The 17127-nt window shown below is 36.2% G+C and overlaps 2 long non-coding RNA genes across 4 annotated transcripts; both read right to left on the bottom strand.

Annotated features, from left to right (window-relative positions):
• Nucleotides 1–908: 908 nt before the first annotated feature.
• LOC309500000 lies at nucleotides 909–12316 on the bottom strand. The gene is made up of 3 exons (XR_014206428.1): nucleotides 11886–12316; nucleotides 3152–3304; nucleotides 909–1102 (listed from the first exon to the last, which is right to left on the bottom strand). It is a non-coding gene; the product is annotated as an uncharacterized lncRNA (long non-coding RNA).
• LOC309499975 lies at nucleotides 5276–11538 on the bottom strand. Of its 3 annotated transcripts, XR_014206398.1 has the most exons (8): nucleotides 10788–11538; nucleotides 9903–10727; nucleotides 9487–9524; nucleotides 9235–9305; nucleotides 8905–8960; nucleotides 8581–8662; nucleotides 6392–6502; nucleotides 5276–5833 (listed from the first exon to the last, which is right to left on the bottom strand). It is a non-coding gene; the product is annotated as an uncharacterized lncRNA (long non-coding RNA). The 3 variants fall into 3 exon arrangements; XR_014206400.1 differs by having other exon boundaries at nucleotides 9903–11439; XR_014206399.1 differs by lacking the exon at nucleotides 6392–6502 and having other exon boundaries at nucleotides 9903–11454.
• Nucleotides 12317–17127: the final 4811 nt, after the last annotated feature.

Here is a 17127-nt window from a genome sequence, read left to right as displayed (position 1 = left end):
TAAATAATCCTACCGAAAACAATAGGGCCTTCGCCCTTTCAGGGCTTGGGCCCTAATAATCCTACCGAAAACAATAGGGCCTTCGCCCTTTCAGGGCATGGGCCCTAATAATAATCCTACCGAAAACAATAGGGCCTTCGCCCTTTCAGGGCTTGGGCCCTAATAATAATCCTTCCGAAAACAATAGGGCCTTCGCCCTTTCAGGGCTTGGGCCCTAATAATAATCCTTCCGAAAACAATAGGGCCTTCGCCCTTTCAGGGCTTGGGCCCTAATAATAATCCTTCCGAAAACAATAGGGCCTTCGCCCTTTCAGGGCTTGGGCCCTAATAATCCTAACGAAAACAATAGGGCCTTCGCCCTTTCAGGGCTTGGGCCCTAATAAATAATCCTACCGAAAACAATAGGGCCTTCGCCCTTTCAGGGCTTGGGCCCTAATAATAATAATAATCCTACCGAAAACAATAGGGCCTTCGCCCTTTCAGGGCTTGGGCCCTAATAATAATAATCCTACCGAAAACAATAGGGCCTTCGCCCTTTCAGGGCTTGGGCCCTAATAATCCTACCGAAAAAAATAGGGCCTCGCCCTTTCAGGGCTTGGGCCCTAATAATAAATAATCCTACCGGAAACAATAGGGCCTTTGCCCGTTCAGGGCTTGGGCCCTAATAATAATAATAAATAATCCTACCGAAAACAATAGGGCCTTCGCCCTTTCAGGGCTTGGGCCCTAATAATAATAATCCTACCGAAAACAATAGGGCCTTCGCCCTTTCAGGGCTTGGGCCCTAATAATAATCCTAACGAAAACAATAGGGCCTTCGCCCTTTCAGGGCTTGGGCCCTAAATATAAATAGCATTCAAAGTTATTTTTTTACACCAAAGTTCAAAACACTCGATCAAAGCGTGTATTAATATTATGTTCAATTAGTCTAATGAGAGTAATACAAATAAATCACAGTAACTTGGTAAAGAGAACTTTAAAGAGAAATTGAGAAAGTTAAAGCAAACTTGAAAGGTAAAGAGTTGAGAAGTGTGTTGATGTGCAGAGAAGTCTCCAATGAGGGTCGACAATGTGTTGACCTTTTCCAGTAAGGGGATTCTGCCTGACTGCACCTGCAATAAAGAAGAATTTAAATAATGTTAGCAGCAATACAACCTGGAAGCTAGAGCTGCAGGATAATGAAAAAAAAAAAAAAAAAAAAAAAAAAATCATTAATCTAAATTTCCTTTAATATTTTAATTGCAATTATTAACAAATTAAACACCTCTGAATTACCACTGTATGAAAGTTTTTTTCCAGTAAATTTGGAATTGCAAATTGTATTTTTCAATATGTGGGCCAGAATTATACCATAATTCCTTATGACAAATTATTTAGATTTTTAGAATACTTTTGCACCAACCGGTTAAAATGTAAAGCACTGCATGTATTCTGCTTTTTTTTTTTTCTTTTTTTTTAAAGACATGCACACTCTAATATAAAAACACACCAACACAGATAGCATTAATGTCATGTTTTAGTCCAAAGACAGAGTCTACAAAAATAAGTGTTTTTACTAACACAAAATAAACTCAAGATAATCCGCAATGATGAGAGACAATTTGGAAGCAGAAACACACAAACAATAATGGGCCAAGTACTGAATGCAAGGCGGAACATAAAGGGTTAGTTCGCCCAAAAATGAAATATTCTGTCTGTAATTACCCTCAAGTTTTTCCAACTTCTGGGTTGTACGTCAGAGCGTAGACTCACTATTGGCCGACGCTGGTCATGTGTGGGATGCTGGCCAATCGTGAGCCTACGTTCTGACGTACAACACAGAAGCGCTGTGCTGTTACACTACATGAACTCACTTAGAGGAAAATGAAGAGTTGAATAAAGTCGTTATTTTTGCTTGTTTTGCGCACAAAAAGTATTCTCGACACTTGATAAACTTAAGGTTGAGCCACTGTATTCTTGGACTATTTTAACAATGTCTTTACTAACTTTCTGGGCTGGCAAGTTTCAATAACAGAGAAGCCTATGGAGGAGTGAGACAGATCTCAGATTTCATCATAAATATCTTAATTTGTGTTCCGAAGATGAACAGAAGTCTTACGGGGTTGGAACAACATGAGGGTGAGTAATAACTGACAGAATTTTCATTTTTGGGTGAACTAACCCTTTAAATACACAGTGATAATGAACTAAATACAGATAGTTGTAGGCATGCTGGTATGAGACTTTGACAGAATGATAATCTTATATTGTGATTACAGCTTTAAAATGTATGATTGAAACGATATGATTCGCAATATATAAAAAAATAACTTTCTTTAAAAACAAAAAATAAAACTTCCAAATAAAAAAAGCAGTCACTTAAGTGAGCCACGGATGTGATCAGGTAATGACAAAAAAGAGTGAAAACCAGAATAGCTAACCCCATCCCCTGTAATTAATTTTAATATTTTAATTAAATTAATAAAGATGTATCTTAGTTTTGCAATTATATACTGTAATTATTGTACTGTAAATATTATTTTTTTATAATGCATTCCTAATAATAACAACATTACAATAATATTTCGATTGCTTCTGATAAACAATAATACACTTCATCCTTACGCATCGCTTTCTGTGAGGACTTTTACATGCTTTTCCCAAATCACTGAAGTGACGTCAACGTCCGTGTTAGCAGTAGCATTCGCCGTCAGGTGAATAACATCAAAGATGATGAATAACATCAAAGTGTTATATAAATAAACTCCCGATGTACTTACAAACTTTCCCATGCCTCGTTTTATGAGTACAGAACCTATTTGTACTACTGTAGAAGTTTGGTAGGCCTACCATTCTGGGCATTATTAGTGGGTAATTTATGAGATAAACCTGGAGCCGTTAGCGCCTGCACAAAGCCATCCGGCTGATATCTCTAAATAAGCTCTAACTTTAATATTGTTTGGCTCGATCTCATGGTGCAAATGGTTGATTTTACTCCGAACCATCCCTTTAAGCTCTGAACCATGAATTTGTGACTATTACTATTACTGAGATAACAGAAATAAAAACGCAATGTTCTGTAAAGCGGTTTTGAAAAGTTGTGCATTGTGCAAAGTACTATGCAAATAAAAGTGACTTCTAAAAAATGTCTCACCAACTTAGAACTTAGAACATCAACTTCCTTTACGACCAGGCGTGGACACCAATCTTCCCATTGACTTCTCTCCAATTCATAACGTGCCACAGCAGTTGTAAAAGTGCCTTTCAGCACTCTCCACACGGTGTTATTCAGGTCAAAGCCACCAACCAAACCCAGATAGGTAATCTGATAGGGAAAAAAAAAAACATTGTGTAAGTGGTTGAAATATGCATTTAAATAGACCACCCAATTTTTTATTTGAATGTGTTAGTAAATGTTGAAATTAACATTAACACATATTAATTATGCTGTAGAAGTGCAGTTCATTATTAGTTCATGTTAACAAGGTATTTTAATCAGGTATTGTATCGAAAGTCATAATTTTGGTATTGTGACTTGACGCTAATAGCCTAATGTTACAACTTTAATTTTAAAGAGGGAAAAGTCAAATAATCATTTCAGAGTTAAATAAAAAGATACATACAGTACAATAATGCACACGTATTAATGTGTTTATTCTTGGCATTTTTATATTATGATTAGTTACACAAATTAGGATTTAGTTTTTTTTTTGCCAAACAGTAACTTAACACCGACATTGGACCGCGTCGCCTTAATTCACAAATAGGCTACATGACAAACTATACTATTTTATATGTGTACGACAGTGTGCTGTTGATTTATAAACAAAAACATCTTCATTTAAAACGGCAAACCAGCGAACTGCTATAGCCTACATTAAACTTTATTGTAAGTTATAGCTAGCCTGGGTTTCCCCATGCTGCCTTGAGCGCAGCGCGATTTTATTCACGCTGCTAGTCAGCATGGATTCCATGGACCAGATTTTCGCCTCAGCTAGGGAACCAATCACAGAACGGGGAGGGAGCAGCAAGACGATGACTATGTGACACACCGAAGCAGTTTGTTTATATCTATGGATCCAACATGACAGACGTAAAAATATATGCATATTTTTAGGAACACATCTACAAAAATATGCCTGTATTTCAAGTTGATAAAATAATTTAAAATCCACATCAGTTTATTTGTGCCGACGCGCCACGCCCTCCCAGGATCTATAACGTTACCTAGGCTACTTTCACTTTTAAAAATTCATCATAACCGCACGCGCGATCTGCTTGCAGTCGTCGAGATGGATGCTGAGGAGTTGAAGAAAAGACCCAGCTAACAATTTAACGTTCTGGGAACGTTAGTTTTTGGTTCCCAGAATGTTCCCAAGAACGTTCCCTATTGGTTAGCCAGGAAAGTTTTCTTTACGTTAATAGAACGTTCCCTATAGGTTAGGGGAACGTTCCCGGAACGTTGCCGAAAGGTTCCCAGAACGTTCCCGAAAGGTTCTCGGAAGGTTCCCAGAATGTTGCCAAGAACGTTCCCTATTGGTTAGCCAAGAAAGTTTTCTTTACGTTAATAGAACGTTCCCTATAGGTTAGGGGAACGTTCCCGTAACATTGCCGAAAGGTTCCCAGAACGTTCCCGAAAGGTTCTCGGAACGTTCTCCTAACGTCTACACACCCTGATATGCCTGTACACAAATTATAGGTCTACAAACAACATATTCTACATTGTTTATTGTTCAAACACTTAAGAATCCTATGAATATATTATTACAATAAATTGAATTTATAGAAACTGTCATTAATAAGTAAATCAATCAGTTTGTATTAAATAAATCAGCACACAATCCATGTTTTTGTTGATTCATTGTTTAATTATCAACCTAAAATAAGTCATTAAAAACAGCGTTAGCAAAATGTATTCAGGAACAGTAATTTACATTTAATATTTCAAACATGAAAATATTTCAATAAATAAAACTGCACAAACATTTTAATTAAAACTATCTTTTTGCAAACTGTAGCCTATAACTTTGGCTAAAAAGTTGAAAAAGTATTCATTTATATACAATATACATGAATGTGCCAATCTTCACTCCGCTCAAAACATTTAAACTCCCAACACCATCTGCAAATTTTACAAGAAAATAAAAAGACAACGCGTTACATGTACACACAATCCCATGCCAAAATTCAAGCCCTGTAATGGCATTAATATTCATCCTGAGCAAATGAAAAGAGTGAGGTGGGATTGTGTGTCACAAGCTGTAGGAGATATGAGAGCACGAGCGCTGCTGGTATCGTGTATTTATTCAGATATTTCAGCATCAATGTGTATAGAAAAATGTATATATTTGAAAACACTACATTGCATTTATTTATATTGCACTATTTATTATTTCAGACTACAAATCAAAAAAGGAATGTTTTATATAGGGGTAAGGGTACCCATTAAGCCTATGTACCCTTTAAGCCCACTTTCAACTCTGAAGTCAAATAAAAAACAGAGAAAATAATATTTAAGTCTAGTGAACTCTGACCTGCGAATTCGCTCTACATATAACGTATAAGTCTCACCTCCAATGAAGAATTTGAAAACCTGTAACTGCTGTGTTGTTTATGAGAGAGAAAGTGAAAAAAAGTTTGAAACTGCTATCAAATTTTTTTTTTTTTTATCTCTGTGACTTTACACCTACAAATTCCACTGTCACAGGTGCTCAGTTTTGCTATAATGATGCCCTCACAGAACATGGTAATAATCAGCCATCCATGCAAAAGCAAAGGTCGGTGTAGTTTACAGGTACATCTGTCCAGGCCAACATCTGATGCCTTGATGCCTTCCGCTGGGATCCCAGAAAACCTGAAATAAAAAAAATAGTACAGTTCAAAATCTATCATACATACATCTCATCTGGTATCACAAATTATCATTCCAGGTTCACTTTAAGATATGCTCAATATTAGTGCTGCACGATATTGAAAAATTTAGAGTTTATTTAGAGATATCAGCCGTATGGTTTAGTGCATGCGTGCATTTAGGGCTCCAGGTTTGTATCTCGTAAATTACCCCACTAATAATGCCCAGAATGGCACCAAACTTCTACAGTAGTTCAAATAGGTTCTGTACTCATTAAACGAGGCATTGGAAAGTTTGTAAGTACATCAGGAGTTTATTTAAATAACACTTGCCTGACGGCGAATGCTACTGCTGATGTTGACGTCACTTTATGAGTACAGAACCTATTTGTACTTCTGTACTACTCATTTTCCCCGACATAGAGCAGACCGGCACACAACAAAAACTGCTTTTCGGATGTTCCCATTTCTGATATTTTAGCATTCGTGACATTTTAATTAAAACAGAAATAAGAATTTTAGTGTAATAAGCGAGAATTAACAGTAAACTGAGATCACCTACCACTGCAGATGTGTACGGAAGTGAAAAGCGGAAATGCTTAGACCTCTTTCCGGTTCGACCGCTGGGCGCTCCGCATAACCCCTATTGGGGGGATTTTGTAGAGGAGTGAACCTGCATAGAAAATTACAATAGATAACAAGCATTGATAAATACAATAGAAGAAAAACACAGTTGAAATAAGCAGTGCATTATGTTTTTCAGTTAAATCCAGTGGTGGACGAAGTACACATACCATGTACTTGAGTTAAAGTAAAGATACTCAAGGTAAAATATTACTCAAGTAAAAGTAGAAGTGCTGCCTTTAAACATTCACTTGAGTAAAAGTACAAAAGTATTTGCCTTCAAATGTACTTAAGTATCCAAGTACTATGATTTTTTTATGGCTATAATGTCCTATTATAATTTTTGTCACAAGACTCTTGCTTAACTCAGTCCTTGAAGACTCTAATGTCACTCTTGGCACATCAATCTATTAATAAAATGACATTAATTAGTCTATATATATATATTTGAATTGAATACATTTTTTGTGTGTTTTAATTTTGGACGGAAGGGGACTGTTCCCATAAGGTATAATACATTTACAGTATTTACTGTACATATTTTTCACGAGCGTCTATGGTCATAATTATAAACATCCTAATGTTATGATACATTCAACATAAACCTGCACAATGCCATTGAATATATATATATATATATATACACACACATTATATATATATATATATATATATATATATATATATATATATATATATATATATATATATATATATATATGAAGAGTTCAGATGCAAAAGCCTCTAAGTGCCATCTGAAATTTTCTTCTAGAATGATCATTTTCATAAAGCTTGTATATTTACGTTAAGTAATTTCACTTAAATGACAATTAATAGGTAATTTAAGTGAAATTACTGAACTTAAATATACGAGCTTGATAAAAATTACCATTCTAGAAGAAAATTTCAGATGGCACTTAGAGGCTTTTGCATCTGAACTCTTCATATATATATAAATATTACACATTATGGGAGCAGCCCATTTCCCTACAAAATTAAACACCAAAACGTATTAATGCAGTGTTTCTGCTACTCCTCAGAAAAATAAATAATTTGCAAGTAATCTTAGTGTCAACGTAATAAGCAATGTTCATTATGCGTCAGTATTTACCGATAATTGCTGCAATAATAGCTGCTGCTCTCTGCCCCGCTTAAAATCATTGGCAACACCAATTGTTTGGAACTATTGAGAGCTACATGAATCACCTGACCGCACGGCGGCGAGATCACAGTAGGCTTGTTCGACTTGAAACGGCACACTGCACCGACCAATCGGTGAATGACATTAAAATACCGCGAGAGCGATTAGAGAGTAGACGGCTCTGTATGCTTTTCAATCGCTCTCGCGATTTCGCTCTATACTTTGATGTCACAAACTGATCGGTCTGTGCAGCGCCGGTTCAAGTCGAACAAGCCATGTGTGTCGCAACCTCTTATATACTGTCTATGGTCGCAACTCTCATATTTAACGGCTCTGGTTTGCGCTTAGTAGATACCGCCAAGGCAAGTTCAAAACAAAGCGCGCACGTTGTAGGCTACTGTGATTGGTGGCTCGTTTGACCAGTTAAGTTTTTATCCACTCATAAATAAAAAGGAACAACGGATTTTGAAAATGTAGTAGAGTAAAAAGTAAGATATTTGACTTTGAAATGTAGTGGAGTTAAAGTAAAAGTCTTCCCAAATTTAAATACTTCAGTAAAGTACAGATACGCAAAAAAGCTACTTAAGTACAGTAACGAATTACATTTACTTCGTTACTGTCCACCACTGGTTAAATCTGAAAACATCAGGTACAGAAATTGAATTATCAAAATGTAAAATAAGTCTTCACTGTAAAAATAAAATAACTATAAATTAATTAAATGTATCTTTGCTAAAGCTACAAGTCATTTTCTCTTTTGATGTTTGATCACCATTGGCGACACAGCTGCGGGTACGTTAGGCTGCTGTCCCTTTAAGACGAATGCGCAGTAATATAAATGACACGCATACGTTTTCTTTCTGTTTAAAACACAAGACTGTTTACGAGGAAAATCGCCAAGATGGGCATTTTGCCTTAATTTTGCGTGCACGTGTCCGTTTAAGCTCAAAAGAAAGGGAAAGAGAACTGAATTCGGCTAAACTCACCTTCTTCATCTACTGACTGTGGATGGCATCAAGGTCTTGTCCTGAAGAATCACAGGGCCAAACAATAGGGATTATATCTCATCTGGTAACAAGAGCAAAGCCATAACTTTAAGAACTCTAATGATATATTTACCCCCTGATATTGCATTGGGGATATCAATTCAAACATTTTTAAAGGCTAAGAGTATGAGCCACAGCTGCCCAATATATCTGTGAAAAATAACTGACTAAAGTTGTCGACCCCCTGAACCACATTCAGCATTTAAAAGTACAAAGAATTTCAGTATTGATCAATAAAAAAAAAACATACAAATACATAAATACCTTTGAGTTGGACAGTATGGTGTCAGTCTCATTGGCCAACATAATTCAAAAGAGACCTAAAGAAATAAAATAAAATATACTAATGATCAGGATATCATGTTATCATAATAGTTAAATGAATTATAATTATATCTATGACCATTATAATACTGTATTAGTCGCCTATTATTTAGCTGATTATTTAGCCTACAGGCTTCTCAAGGACAATCTCACTGAAAAAACCTGGGGTTAATGATTTTAAAATGTGAGACTTATTTCAAAAGCATAAATCTTACAGACCCCAAACCTTTGAACAGTAGTGCACTGTATGTTTGAGGTGGTTTTGCTTACTAGTCATATGGTTCATAGCCGTGGAGATTTTCTTGGACAGGGGGTGCAGCAGGCCATCACAGCATGATGATCTAGGAACATAACATGCTATTTGTCACAGAGCCAACAATATTACATGGGATTGGTTTAATAAAAGGAACCAAGCTAGAACAGAGGTGAAATGCAGAAAAGATAAATATATAAAAATCTTAAGATAATATATTGTGAAATAAATGCATATGGAATTATCATCATGATTAAACAATAACTCACCCCTTGTTGTAGAGGATTTTTTTTTCTCTCTCGCTATTCTGAAATCACATTTTAGCAATATTGGTAAGTGACGTCACTGATTAAGTTAACAATACAGTGCATTCTTTTAGGTTAAATAAATTAGCTTACTTCCAATCACCCATTGACAAATTACCAGCAAAACTATAAAAAACTGTTATCTACACTAAATATGTGTTTAAAAACCCAAACTTTCATAAATAAGACCTTAACTTAACGTATCTTAGGCCTAACGATCTCTTCTGAAAACGGTTAGCTTAGATGCTAACGGACTTTTTCAAAGACACAAAACCATTTCTTTAAAGTAAATATTCAACAGAAACGTGTCAATTACACGTAAGAAATGTGTCAGGGACGTTTGTGTGTATTATTTGTGAGATTTTGTTGACTAAACTTACCTGAAAGCAGTGAAACCAACAGCGACGGAGTTTTGTTGTTTGTCAGTTGTTGATGACATTTCTGGTTTCCATCTGCTCTCGCGCAGCGCACGTGCGCGCTCCAGTGTTTGATTAAGCGCATGCGCATTAAAACACTTCAAAGTCACGCAGCATTTAAATAAACATATAGAATTAAAATGTACAACATAATTTAAAATATCATTAATAAAAAGTTATTGCGAATAGATCTGAACGTTGTTGGTTATCTTATAACCTTAGGGGACGTTGTCAGTTGGTAATCTGCCTGTTAAGTGATATTAAAATAATAACCTGCAGAGAACGTTCCCAGAACGTTCTCTTTAGGTTATAAAAATAAAACCTAAAAATAACCTGCAAGGAAACGTTCTGTGAAGGTTCTCTTTAGGTTATAAAAATAAAACCTAAAAATAACCTGCAGGAAACGTTCTGGGAAAGTTCTCTTTAGGTTATTAAATAACAACCTGCAGGGAACCTTCCCAGAACGTTCTCTTTAGGTTATAAAATTAAACCTAAAAATAACCTGCAGGGAACGTTCTGGGAAGGTTCTCTTTAGGTTATAAAATTAAACCTAAAAATAACCTGCAGGGAACGTTCTGGGAAGGTTCTCTTTAGGTTATAAAAATAAAACCTAAAAATAACCTGCAGGGAATGTTCTGTGAAGGTTCTCTTTAGGTTATTAAATAAAACCTAAAAATAACCTGCAGGGAACGTTCTGTGAAGGTTCTCTTTAGGTTATAAAAATAAAACCTAAAAATAACCTGCAGGGAACGTTCTGTGAAGGTTCTCTTTAGGTTATTAAATAACAACCTGCAGGGAACATTCCTAGAACGTTCTCTTTAGGTTATAAAAATGAAACCTAAAAATAACCTACAGAGAACGTTCCTAGAACGTTCTTATTTGGTTCCCAAAAAAATAACCAAATGGGAACCATATGGGAACGTTAGGGGAACGTTCTGTGTTTGCTGGGGAATAGCTAGTGGAGATTGTAAAGTTGTCGACAATACGTCATCAAAAATCAAGTCCAGTGTGTGGGAGAAATTTGGAGTTATCTGAAGAAAATATTGTGAAAGGCTTGCTGCAAACATTTTCGTGTTGGATAGCCGCAAATGTGGAACTTCATCCCTGAGGAAGCACGCAGATAACTGTGGTAACAAAGCAGTTCTATCGAACAGTATTTTTCATATTTAACACTGTTAAGTATGTGTGGTGTGCAGGGCGTGTTTGAACCCAAAATGGTCAGATGTAGGCTAGACGAAATTGCGTGGCATATAGTGTTGTAGCCGCTACTGTTCGATTGGTAAAATGTTATAAGGCTACTCAGTTTTGTGGTAACGTTAGCCATGTTCTTCATGTACCGGCCTTTTGACAGCTTCGGCTGAAGTTGTCCTTGTGTTAATTGTCGTGTAATAACTTCTGTATGACCTGGCAATAAACATTTTTCTAAGTGTGTCTATAATGTGATAGTCTAAACTGATTTTATTTCGGGTGCGGGTCGGGTGCAGATTTTAATTAGTGCTGCTGTCGGAAAACGGGTCGGGTGCGGATTTATAAAATCGGACCCGTGCAGTACTCTGGTGTACACATAAATCTCTGACCCATCCTCGTATTCTTCGTTGAATATCTGTCGCTCTACATACGTCATCTGGTATAATTGAAACGATTGGCTATGAGGTACGTACAGGCGCATTTGATAGACATTTGTAGCGCCCAATAAACAGCTCTGGGCATTCGTTAACCACGCCTCAAATACGAGAAAATGAACATGTGGTTCCCAGACCACGTCTCAAAGAGAAAGAGGTCTGACGTTAGCCAGGCTAAGTTATAGCAGTAAACTGAGGAAAATATTAGCTAGTTCAACCCCTTCCTCGATGAAACGAATAACTAAACGTATAATAACATGCAATATTGACACATAATGCTGCATATTTCAATTATAAGACTTTAACATGCCAAAACATCACTTACCTGAATGTACACAGATGTGAGGAAAGCAGAGTAAATGGCGTCAGCTGCCCAGCGTCGCAGTCAAATTAGCGCCGTAGTCTCTCCACCAATAGGAGGGAAGATGCATAGCAACCTGAGGTGTGAAACAGCGGATGTTTGCTGCACTTGACTTCAGGATTCCTGTGTTTTTCCACGTATAAGCCAAATGTTTACCACAAGTCAGTGTTTCTCACTGTGTGCCATAGCTCAACCACATATGGTTCTCCTGTGTTCGTTGTTATCTGGGCCATATACCTCAAAATCAGCTGTGAACCAAGAGAGCATTTCCCGCAGATTTTAAAGTTATGGCAAAACAAATGTGGCTACAAATTGGCCCATATCTGTTCAGCCATGCCACATCTAGGCCATATGTGCCAGATAATACCCACATGTGGCCCAAATGTAATTGCTATCTGGGGGGGGGATGGTGATTGCAAATACTGTAATGCCAATCGGCTGAGGGTGGTCACCGATGATGGTGAAATACATTTTTACTGAAACTGTGATCATAGCCGCAACCCGCGAGAATGAGACAGATGATTGACAGGACAGCTCAAAGGAGGCACTGTGAATTTACATAGCAATTTCATTCTAAGAGGCTATTAAATGTGAAGTGACAACATGAAACACTACTTTCAATATATAAAAAAAACACCAGTAGTTGGTGGCAAGTCAGCCTGATAATGATTGAATACCAATTTACTCATTTAGGCTCACAATATGCAGATTACATAATTATACCATAAAAAAAAAAAATTAAAAAAAAAAATATATATATATATACAGTATATAGTTCATCAGACAGCCTAAAGCCTCTTACGTTGTTGATTTATATTTCAAACAACAATTCGACATTTGCTCGCAATGTTTTTTCTTACAAAAAACTTCATCATTCTGCAGGACAATTGTCTATTACAGTATACAACACAGATAGAAGGGTGTCAATAAATCTGTGGTGATATACAACACGCTTTAAGAAAAGTTTATTTCCATCACACTGTAAAGTGTTTTTTAGATATTACATATAGATTACATATACCAAAGATTTTACATATAAACTGGGTCAGCATACTGTTAATTACAGTTAGTACCATGGGAAGTAGAGGTGCTGAGCGTGACCCCTGGAGTGGAGCCCATGAAAAAATATGGTTGGGGATAAAAGTTCACACAAACAAAACCAAAAAAACTGTGGTGTTTTGCCTATAGGCATACATATTACGTGTGTTTGTTTTTATTTATGCTGTATTATAAAATACCCATATTATAACAAATAAATAAAATATATTTGGAAATTGCCCTTTAAAACAAAGGCTCAGTTTGTGGTTCACAATTATTTGATCAAAAACAACAAAAACAATAAAACAAAGACAAAGTCACTTATATATATATATAAAAAAAAAATATATATATATATATTTGTTTTTTTTAAAGAATGAAAATAAGAATGAAATAACTCAGAAAAACAAATAAAATCACCACTTTTCCCTTAATAATAAACATGAGCGCTATTGTTGTTTACCTGTACATATCTGTTAATACCTCAAAAAAATATGTTTTAGGGTCTAATGACCCTTTAATTATTCATATATTGCATTTTTTTTTGTCAGGTATTTTATTTATTTTTAATTTATGAATACTTTCATTCATTCATCAATTCATAGTAATATTCTGTTTGATGTTTTTTCCAGGTTAATTTGAGCATTTTAACCATTTAGAAGAACAAAGTAATTAAAGACACAAAGAGTAAAATCGTAACATCATTGTTTTGGACAATCTAATTATTGAATTGTATAAATTTACAACACACAAAACAAAACAACACTTTGCCTGACTTGAAATTTATGAAAAATATCTGAGAACAAAAATAATCTGAGAACAGTTCTACCATTATATTAAAATCTATACCTTCCTTATATAAAATCGAAGAATCGAGGGACAGTACACTCAAGTGAAATAACAGACGTTTGTTAGGAAAAAGTGTCATAGAGAATATTTGGAATAAAATTAAGTTGTATCCAGCCTATATGTTATAAAGTTATCTGAACCGTTGGCTTAGTAACCAGACCAACCCTGTATTAACTTATAAACAGGGACAGATGCCAGTTACTGAGTCGACAATTCAGAGAGATATACAGTCATCAGTGAGTTTACAGGCAACCGTTGCCCTATAGGAAAGAAAAAAACTTTTATAGCTGCATACTCTTACTGTATGTCAACAATTGTCATTTGTTTCCATTTTCATTTCTTCTAAGGAATCTTGGTAGCACTTTATTTTACAATCCTGTTCCCCGTGTACATACGATATATGACAGTGTGGCGAGCAGGACGAGGCCGAGGGCCGTGAGAGAGCAGCACGAGGCCGGTGGCGTGATTACTGATGAGCAACACCTGCGCGATGCACCGGTCTCGATCTCCACTGTCGTTGCTCCCCCTTTATGCTTCTGCTCCGCCGTGAGAGATACGAGACCGGTGCGTTGCGCAGGTGTTTCTCATCAGTAATCACGCCACCGGCCTCGTGCTGCTCTCTCACGGCCCTCGGTCTCGTCCTGCTCGCCACAGACAGTAATTACAATAATTGGGTAATAACAAACCCTGAACCTACCCCTCTAAACCTAACCTTAACCCCTGTAGTTACCTTATATTACCCAGTATTTTCTTTGGTAAGTACACTGTATCAACCTCTGATCACATGCTTCTAAATCCACATCATAAATGTTTCCCATTATATCTCATAAATGTTTTCTATTATATCTCATATCACTCAATAGATAGAGGGTAAGCATTTACCATTCATCCACTCAGCCTTCTCTAGCAAATGTCTGACAATGTCCTGATATGGGTCAGGTTCAACATTTATCTTCTGTCTTCACACAGTGTTGTGCTCTTGCCTGTTCTATTCAATGTTTCACTGTACCCCCTCCAGACCCGAGATGGTCCTCACTGCAGAACACGAGGTCCAGAGGGCCAGGTTGGATCCAGATCCAACTCCTCCCACTTTATAGACTTTGCTCCACTAGATTAAGCATATTTGTGAAGTTGCAGCCTGCAATTTTAAGAGTAAGTTGCAACATTTGAGTGTGTTGTGTGCATCATGTAGTGCAGTCCAGTGTGAAAGGATGAATGAGTGATTTATCGTTTCATTCTATGTGTAAGTTCTAATTTTGGATGTCCTGTGGTTTCCCTCTTATGTTGGTCTGTTATTAGTGTTTAGTCAGTGTGCTCACGATGTGCTCTCAATGTTGTTTTCCTTATGTTTCGCATTCAAAGTTTCCCAAATGTATTTAGTGTCTGTTTTACCTTGTGTTAATAAATGTTTATTTTCTATTTCATTGTGCTGGTAATGCATTTTGCATGCATTTACGTAAATGTAAGCACTTATTATGTTATATAAATTAAGTCAGATGCCCTTGTGAAGTTATTTATAAGTATAAAATTGCAGAAGACCTGATAGTGCTAGTATACTTCTTTAGTCACATACAGCTTTATAATAATATGCATAATCAGTGGTGGGAAAAAGCACACATATTTTATACTTCAAGTAGAAAGAGAACTTGATTTAATATTACTCCAATAGTGCCTACTTATTAATCTACTTAAGTATTTGAAGTCAGCCAATCAAAGAATACACTTCTTTTTAGGAAATATTTATTCTTACATGTAACATTGAACTATGGGCTTTTCAGGGAAGGTGAAATGTAATTATTTATTTATTTTTGTTATAATGTTTTGGAGTAAAAGCAAACATTTCTCCAAATGAAAATATTCTAATTAAATATTTGGTTATTGCCCACCACTGTACGAAATTATAGGTGCACATTCACACAATGTACAAACTACAGTGTTTGTAACTAACCATTTAAAACGTTATTAAATAAATGTAGTTTTCTACAAAAGTATTTTTTTTTATATATATTTTGTGTCAAAAGAATAACTTACTTTAGTTAATAACTCAATGTGGAAACGGTAGAGCAACAGCACGAGTAAGTATGACATGTCTTGTGGCAAAACTCCAATCAAAATTCAGTGGGAAGAGATCCAGCTCCTCCCCCTGGATCTTATGTACTGCAGAGAGGAGCTACTGCTGCCAGACCCTCCATTCCCACACAAATAAAACATTAACTGTAGTTTATCTCAATTTCACAGGTGTTTAAATGAGCAGCAGGTTACAGGCTCATGCACTGTGAGTGTTTAAACGATTAAAATCTACAATCAACTGTTATTTTATGAGCACATTTAAAAACACAAGTTGACCAAAGCGCTTTACATGTCTAAAAATTGCTCTATAAACACACAACAACAACTCAATATACAACACTGATCACTGTCACAAAAACCAAGGGGCAATGTTTTTTCAGCATTGATTTAAAACATTCTAACGAGTCACAGGATCTGATATGCAGAGGAAGACTATTCCAAAGACGTGGGGCTGCCACAGAGAAGGCACGATTTCTTTTGGTTTCCAACCATGATTTGCGAACATGTAAGAGCAAACTCTGGGAAGATCTTAGAAGTCTAGCAGAACAATGATGCTATAACAGACATTATATATACTCAGGAGCAAGACCGAGCAAACCTTTAAAAACCATAATCAAAACTTTATATTGGACTCTAATATCAACAGGATGCCAGTGCAAAGAGGCCAGCGCCGGAGAAAGGCTGAGACCATTTACTTGTGCCTGTCAACAGTTTGGCTGCTGCAACGTTGAAAGCAAGTTTCTAGACAACCCCAAATATAACAAGATGCAATAATTCAATCTGGATTAAATAAACACACAAAAGACAGAAAAGACAGAATTCTCTTCAATTTAGCGATGCTCCACAATTGATAGAAGCTACGTTTAACCACGGCATTGACTTACTTGTCAAATTTGAGCTCCGAATTAAAAAGCACTCCAAGGTTCCATTGTTGACATTAGTGGCTAAAGGGCCAAGATGTACAGAAAGCTGTTTGGCTAAATTTGGGGAACCAAAAATTACCACTTCAGATTTTGACTTTTGACTGTTATTTTTTTGTTTTTCAGTAGAGGGAAAGATGTTGGTAGATTATGTTAATGTTTAATGTTCAGTTATGTTGGACATTCAGAGGAGTTTCTGTTACTGAATTTTGTGGTTACCATTGTGCTGGTAAGAAGCGCTTGAGCTTAGGCTGTGAGCACTCAACTTATTATGCTCAATATTGACACTTGTCTTTACTTAGAGGTTCATTTTATATATTGTGCATTAT

Source organism: Leuciscus leuciscus, assembly GCF_965113295.1.
Source record: "Leuciscus leuciscus genome assembly, chromosome: 5".
Classification (NCBI taxonomy): domain Eukaryota; kingdom Metazoa; phylum Chordata; class Actinopteri; order Cypriniformes; family Leuciscidae; genus Leuciscus; species Leuciscus leuciscus.
The sequence above is the reverse complement of the archived record's forward strand: the minus strand, read 5'-3'. Positions and strand labels throughout refer to the sequence as shown.